The 8,213-nt window shown below is 31.5% G+C and overlaps 1 long non-coding RNA gene across 1 annotated transcript; it reads right to left on the reverse strand.

Moving 5' to 3' along the window:
• Window positions 1-1,949: 1,949 nt before the first annotated feature.
• LOC148604932 (uncharacterized) lies at window positions 1,950-6,290 on the reverse strand. Its single transcript, XR_015916004.1, has 3 exons — window positions 5,653-6,290; window positions 3,421-3,467; window positions 1,950-3,268 (listed from the first exon to the last, which is right to left on the reverse strand). It is a non-coding gene; the product is annotated as an uncharacterized LOC148604932 (long non-coding RNA).
• Window positions 6,291-8,213: the final 1,923 nt, after the last annotated feature.

The raw sequence follows: 8,213 nt of genomic DNA on the forward strand, positions 1-8,213 counted from the left end.
GCTTTCTATATATATATTCCAAGTTTTGTAAAGTTAAGTAAAGAATACATTTACATTTTACATTTACGTCTTATGTAAAGTTAAGTAAAGAATACATTTTGATACTAATGTAATGTTAAGTCATATATTAGTAATAAAGAATGTATGACTTCTTTGTTTAATAAAAAAGTAAAGATAATTAACAGTTACAACTTCTGTGATCTGTAAGTTAAGACTTAAGGACAAGCAAAGCTTAGTTTGGATTGAACAAAGGTGTTTTCTTTAAGGTTGAGGTTAAATATTGATGACAATATATTGAATTTTGTTACCCAGACATAAGTAACTCATTTCTCGTAAAGATATTTTTCAAAATAGAAGTCTTGATTTCCGAAAGATAAAAAAAAGGATTTTCTTAAAGAGTAAAAGTTAATATGTCCTAATTAAAATAAATATGAGTAGAAAGTTAATATGGGTGATAACTTATAATATCAAACCTGACTTGTAAATATTTAAAGAACTAATATTGTTCATAAAAAAGTCAATGTATATCAGGTTACCAAAAAACTAATGTCGACACCATCGAGGAAATACGGACGAATCAAAATAAGTGTCCGGATTTTCATTTTTGGAGAAAAGCAGAATAGTAGATGACTATTAAAGAAAGTATGTTAATATTGACAAATCTAAAAATAAATTGCATCGTATCTGTTGTAAACTAGTATAAGAACAATTGTATTGCCAACAATGTGGCAGCTTATAATATGAGTCATATTTCTTAGTGCTGTCATAAAGAAAATATATAGCTGAATTATATTACTGAAATTAAATTTGGCGGTTTTACAATTCTTGATCTATTTATGATAATCATATACCCTTATCTTAAGCAAGATCATGTACCCAGATACCGTTTTATTTCTGTGATTTATTGACAAATTTTATTGACGGTCATATGGATGTTGAAGTTGAAAATGTTGAAAAGATCCGGTTTCTCAAAAACAACAAATTATATTAGCCTTTCTAATGTTTTAATCAGTAGGACTTTTCGCAGATGCCGCCGAAGACAAAACTATACAGTCTCCATCTCATTCAAATAAAAGAGTAATCAATTGAACCAATATTTCAATGGAAATCAGGGAATGTAATCCAGGGATAAAGACCAGACATGGGAAACAGACAAACACAACAAAGAACATATTGTAACTAAACTAATACATGCAAAGTAACGCAAGTAATCTCGGACTCCACTAAAAAACTGGAAGCATGGACCAGGTGCAATTAGGGTATGCGTCCTCAAGTCCGGGGTGGACGAAAGAGGAACGGAAAACCATGACATGATAAACACATTAGTTTTTATGCTACAGATGGAAACACCGTAACGATCCATGAGTTAATGATGACGACCATGAAACTTCTGAAGTTATGACTTCAATCGTGTAGCAACATGACCCTATTCCAGAAGTCGAAAACTCCATACGAAATGAAAAAAAAGGAATTAAAATAAGCTATTTTTTATTTCCACAAAAGAACAGAAGTGAAACTATGAACTCCAAAAGGATATATTGACATACTGAGATATAAAATTCATATGTAAAAATCAAATTGCGATGCGTCTGTAAAGCCTCTGTATTGATGATGTAAGGGCTGAATCTACCCCAACGTCAAAGACAGTAACCAAAAGATAGTGTGTGTAGAAATACCTGGTCAACTTTAAATGCTTATATTGCCAATAGATAAGTGGATATTTTAAATTGGATAGTCAAAGTCCTCACGTTTTTGTCATAAAGTTTTTATTTCGAACGTATTGCATCACCATGTGTATGAATTAGTCTTATTATGAAGCAGAATGTGATGTTCCAGGTGACTCTTTAATTTCATTTGAGAAGATCAAATGTAATTAATCCTTCAAACTAGATTAATTCCAATAAAAAAAAGCTATCTATGTTGCAGAAACTGAAGTTGAAGGACTCTGCTACTCCGATATATAGTAAACTCAGTCCCACGAAAATACAATTTATACATGTATAAATTTTGCAAATGCAGGTATGATGTGTCAATTTGTTGCATCAGACAGTTGAAATCCCAATAAGGACCAATGGTGAATATCTATTTGCACATATTTTTCTTTTAAATTTAAATTAAATGTAAGCAGCTTTCATCAAAGATTTATTCTAGAATGTCTTGCAAACGTAACAATGTTTATCAACAAAAATAAGCCTATCAGTATAAACCTAAGATATTTTAGAGTTCTATACATACGCACTTGTTTCTAAAATATTTCGAAGCACACTACTTGAACAATTTCTATCAACGATTTTGTAAATGATTCATGACAATTTAAACATATAAGACATGCGAATATAAAGAAATTCATAGTTAAAGACATAACAAGACAAGACAGCTTACATTTGTTTTTCAAAATAGAAACACTTCACATTTGAATTAACATCAACCAAGTAAATCATAATACATTTGTTGAGATTTAAGAACAACTCCAGCTACGAATCATGCAAAATGTGATTTATGGGTGAAAAACCTACATATTTTTATATTTGATATTTTGTTTGCAATGTCATGACAAACAGAAATTAACATTTGGTTTTTCATATAACCCATGCTCTTAGGAGATAAAAATTATATAGAATGCACTGTAGATTTCAAAATTAAGGGAGACAACTCTATAAATGACGCTCAAATACAATAGAAGCTATTGGATTTTCAATGTTGATTATCTCCTAAGAGCATGCAGATTTGAATGAATAATTACACATTTCATAATATAGACCCATAAATCAATTTTATGTCAAAATAAAAGTATGCAATCTTTTTTACGTATATCATATTTTACAGAATTTGCATGATTCTTACAAAGACTTCTACTTAAATGTCAGAAAACATGAAACATTTGAAAGTAGGATTTATTCATTAGAACATTGTTCTGATTCATCTGTTGGTCTAAACACATTGTCTATTTAAGGTTTACTACTGGTTCCAGTTGACATTTGACCTCGACTTTGTCATTCTTATCCCTGATAATAATATCGTTGCTACCATTTTTGTATACTTGAAGGACATACTCTAACGAAAAACCATTTTCATGCTTTATGATAGTCTTATACCATTTGTCGTCGTGCTTTTCAATACCATCTTCTGTTGTAAAACCGACTGCCAATTCGTTGCTCCCTAAGTAGGGAGATGACCATACTACCACCAAACGTCGTTTAATACCACCCACGCGCCAAGATACCAAGCCACTTGATCCAGTTGATGTGAAGGCGTGTGTGTGTGCAATCTAAATGAATGCAAGTATCCGTGTGTATTATGAAATACAGCAAGACTTTTGATAGCATCTTCCGTTGTAACTAATACAAAAAAAATGCATTATATGAAAGATGAAAATATTTGATTTCTAAATGAGCAATGACATATTTATATCTAACTCACCGTTGAAATTTAACTGGGTCCAATCTGTATGAATGTTACATATCAATCTGGAAAATATATACAAACAAAACTGTTTTGGTTCTTTATTCATGTATAACATGGAAATATTGATGCAAAGCAGCAACTTTTGACGATAAAATTAATTACAAATCACTATGGCCAATATGTCTGAATCTTAAACCAAATCTCCCAATTCGTAATAAATTATTGAAAAGAAACTATACCGTTTAACTTCATTTAGACATAGAAATGTTGTTACATTTAGTAAATGTGTTTAAATCGTGAAAAGTTATCTTCTTGGTCACAACAAAATGCTACTTGTTTAGTGGCTAAGCTTCATGTCGGCAAAAATACAGAAGCGCCCCTTGTGTGATTATTTAAATACGTCAAAATCAAGAAAATGGCCTGCACATGAATGTTTATTAGATAAGAAGATTTTAAACTGGTTTGAAGGAATATTTTGTGTCATGCGAATATTACAATTATCTAGAAAACCAACAGTACACGGAAAACAACGTTTATTTTTATACATCCGTGGAGAAATGAAACCAAAAAAATTTAGATATGTGTAATAATATTATTTACATATTAACGAATAACTACCAACGCTTCTCGTTTATTTGGATAGATAGCTATTGGAGCCGTGGACACATATCCGGAAAAATAAACGGCATTTGGGTCTAACAATGGGTATTTTGTCCAGTTCAAAACTTTTTAAACCCACGACTACGTAGTAGCTTTTGTACGCCATTAAGGTTGGTAAGTCGGAAGTTGCAGCAAAATATTGACCTTTCCGTACTGTACTTTCCATCTTGCTCTTTAAATTGACATAGTCATGATCCTCCCAATCAGTTAATCTTCTTTTTCTTATTAATTGAGGAAAAGAAAACATGCAAACGAGGGCAATTGTCATATTCCTATAATTTAATTTTTAAAGATATTAAAATAGTAATAAAGGGAACCAAGATTCAAGTGAAAATCAAAAGAATATTTTTCAACAAAAAGAAAAAGGACACACACAACAAAAAACATAACACAACCAAAATAACACCCAAAGGGAAACTGAAGTAAATGAGCAACAACAAGACTCAGTAAAAAACGGGAGCATGGAACAGATGAACTGGTTAGGTAAGCATCCACCGTTTTTCTAGAAACACCCACCGAGTTGATCAGACAGTGTCACGGCCCGTTGTAGGCGACCGAGAAAAGGAAAAATATATGACACATGGAACAAATCGAATCTCATTGGGCCGATGAATGCACTATAACGATCCACGAGTTTATGATGACGATTATAGGAACACCTGTAGCGCATAAAACTGTTCAAGAGGCCTGATAGTAAGAAGTCTAGCATAGAACAAAACACATCCAAACAAGAAGTTTGAAAAAATGTTGTTACTGTTAAAAAACTAAAAAAAAATTATTTCTATATTTCCTACTAACTACCCCAGATTCTTTGTATCGCGCTATACTTCTAACAAATAGGCTTCTGGCACAGGGTCATGTTGCTTCAAGGCTGAAGTCATCGCTACAGATGTTTTATGGTCGTCATCATGAACTCGTGGATCGTTACGGTGTATCCATCTGCGCCATGAAACCTGATTTTTTCAACGTGTCATAGTTTTCGATTCCTCTTTCGTCTAGCACGGACTTGACTTTTTATTAGCAACTTGACGGGTGTTTCTAGAAAAGCATAGGATGCTTAATCTACCGGTGCACCTGGTCCATGCTCCAAACCTTTAGTGGAGACCGAGTTGTTCATTTGCTTTTGTTACTTTGTATGTATGATTTTGGTTACTTCATGTTCTTTGTTGTGTATGTCTGTTTTCATGTCTGGTCTTTGTCCTTGGGTTACTTTCTTTTTTATTACCGCTGTAACCTTAGTACCCTTGATTTTTCTTTCCTAGAGTTAATCTTTTATATTCATTAAATTTTGAAAAACAGATTTCACCGATAATAAAGTAAATACATAATGAATTTATTATTTAATTACACATTGCTTTTATGAATGAATAAGAGTATTAATTTCACTGTTCACAATATTAAAAAAAGGACATATCAATAGTGAAAATAGGAACAAGGCAAGTTTTAATATTTTGTCCCCTGATTCTTTTGCAAAAATCGAAAAACGAAGTTTTTCCACCAAATAAAGGAAATAAATAAATACCATTTTGAAGGAATTAATTCTGTAACCAATATCAATACAGCCATTCTACATTTAATAGATATTACCTCGACTTGAATAATCTGATGCAACTTCTCCTGAACTAGACATACTTGAGAAATGTAACACTCGAAACACGTATTTCTCGAATCTACAAGAAATAAAAAAATAATATATGTTTTTAAGTAACAGTCCACCTAAGAATCATGCAGTGGGTGATTTATCGATGTCAGACATTTTAACCAAATTGACTTGCAATATTTAGGAATTAATGGAAATAAAAGAATGAATATAAAAAAAATGAGAAATGTGTTCACCGTAACCATAGCAACGACCATTCCTTAGCAACCACCAATTTTGGGCCGTTTTCTCATCGTATATTTAAGCTCATCTGGGACGAAGGTCAGTGTGAGCTATTGCCCTCACTTTGTGTTCATTGTAGTTGTCTGTTGACTTTTTCAAAAATCTTTTATTTTATATTGTTGTAATCTTTTCTAATGCCTATAAAAATCATTTTCAAAAATCTTTTATAAATTTCATTTTTGTTGTAATCTTTTCTACACCTGATTTAACACTCTAATTCCTTTTTTATCTAGGTCCGTCTAAATGTATTTCTCTTATCAATCTACCTACATGTTTATGTCTGTGTTCCAGCATAGTTGAATATAGGGAAAATATATAAAGGAATATGCCAAAGAAGACAAAAAACTTATTTTGTTGTAAAAAAAACATCACGATTTAGTGTTTTTGGTATTATACCTCATTAAATATAAATGGCAGGATTATTTAACTGAAGTCATATACGGATACATTAGGATATTGAATCAGCATCCAAACGAAGTTTGCAACCAATATTTTGCATTTCATTGACTGTATGAAAGTTTACTTCTGATCTCATGTATGGGCAATAATAAGTAGAAAGATCATGTAAACTTATTGACTATAAATTAAAGTAGTTCATATTTTACAATTATGCAATTTATTCTTAAACGCCAATACAAGATGAAATGTATAATTTTATGTTAGACATGTTTGGTTCTCACATAGTTTCTAGACAGCTACAAGTAATAGATGTAGGGTCACAGGCAAGTAAACACACATTTGTTATTTTTAGCTCTCCTTGCCAAAGGCCAAGTAAGCTTATGCCATCACTTGGCGTCCCTCCTCGTCGACAAATTTTCGAAATTCTCCTCCTCTAGGTAATTGTGCGCAAAATAACTGTCGGGATTTATGATCCGTGACAAAACATAGCGCCGTTACTAGAAATAGAACATAGGTGTCAAAAGGCATTTTAAAAAAAAAATTACTCAAAAAACCGTTGCCTTTAGCCTAATTCTTGCAGGGGATAATATTGTCCAGGATTAAGAGAAAACCTATGCCAAAATTCTACAAACGATATTTACAACTAATGTAGGAGGTATGACCCCTTAAAAAGTTTTTTTTGGCATTCCCCGTATCTACAACTTTGAAAATATTCTCCTCAAAAACAATTGTTATGTATGGTATTCCACAAAAAAATAAATGTTGAGATTTTTGATCCGTGACAAAAACATAACCCCTGTTTCTAAAATAAAACATAGGGGTTAGAAGGCAATTTTTTTGCAATTTACTCAAAGGTTGTTGCACATTTTTGGAGGATTTTATAGTTCAGCGTCAAAAGATTGATCAATACCGACATTTTCGAAACGATGCGTTTACTAATGTAGGAGTTAAGGCTCCTGAAATAATTTTTAATTTTTCCACATGTATATGTGCAATTTTGAAAATCTTCTTTTCTTGAACCATTTACAATTAGTTAATGGAAATAAAGCATATTAATTATTGTATTGTGCTCGAAATGACTTGTGGTTTTTAATCCATTAAAAATGTATATGGCTGCCTATACTGAAAATGGAACATAGGGGTCAGAAGAGTTTTTTTTTTAAATAATTAAAAAACTGTTGCCTTCAGCAAAATTCTGGTTCAGGTCATAAAATGCTATCAAAAGCATTTCCTGCATTCCTATTCAGTTAATTTTAATTTAGTCTGTCTCATTGCCATTTTTTCCTAATAAGCAAATGGTAAACCAGGTGAACGATTCAGGCTCTCTTAAGCCTCTAGTTATCCATCTGTAATGTTTCTATAATATATTATAAAATTCAATGTTGATTTTCCAATTGTTCTTATCTAAATTTCTGGCACAAAATTCCATGTTTAGTAAGTCACAGTATTGTGTATTATTTTAAGCAACAAAATTATAAAACATTTTGAAATATTCTGTAAACAAGAACCTACATGTTCATGTTTACAAGAGTAATCATGGGAACCAAGATTCTAGCGGAAATCTAAAGAATGTAATCCTGGGACATTTTGATAAGAAGATGTGCATTTCAGTAAAACAGGAGTTAAACAATGGAAATGGGATATAATGTCAAGAGTTGATCAACAAAAACAAGAAATATTATTCTTGGGTCTGATTGAATTCTCTAACAATAAACAGAAAAATTAAAAAAAAAACAATTTAGTATCATTCATCCTCATTAACACTCATCATGTCAAAAGTTGATATGTTATTTGACCATAGTTGATACGTTATTTGACCATAGTTGATACGACACATCAATTATTATAAAATTCCTTATTTGTAAAG

The sequence above is a fragment of the Perna viridis genome, chromosome 10, assembly GCF_037379345.1.
Source record: "Perna viridis isolate PV_CMFRI_1.1 ecotype Kerala chromosome 10, ASM3737934v1, whole genome shotgun sequence".
Lineage (NCBI taxonomy): Eukaryota > Metazoa > Mollusca > Bivalvia > Mytilida > Mytilidae > Perna > Perna viridis.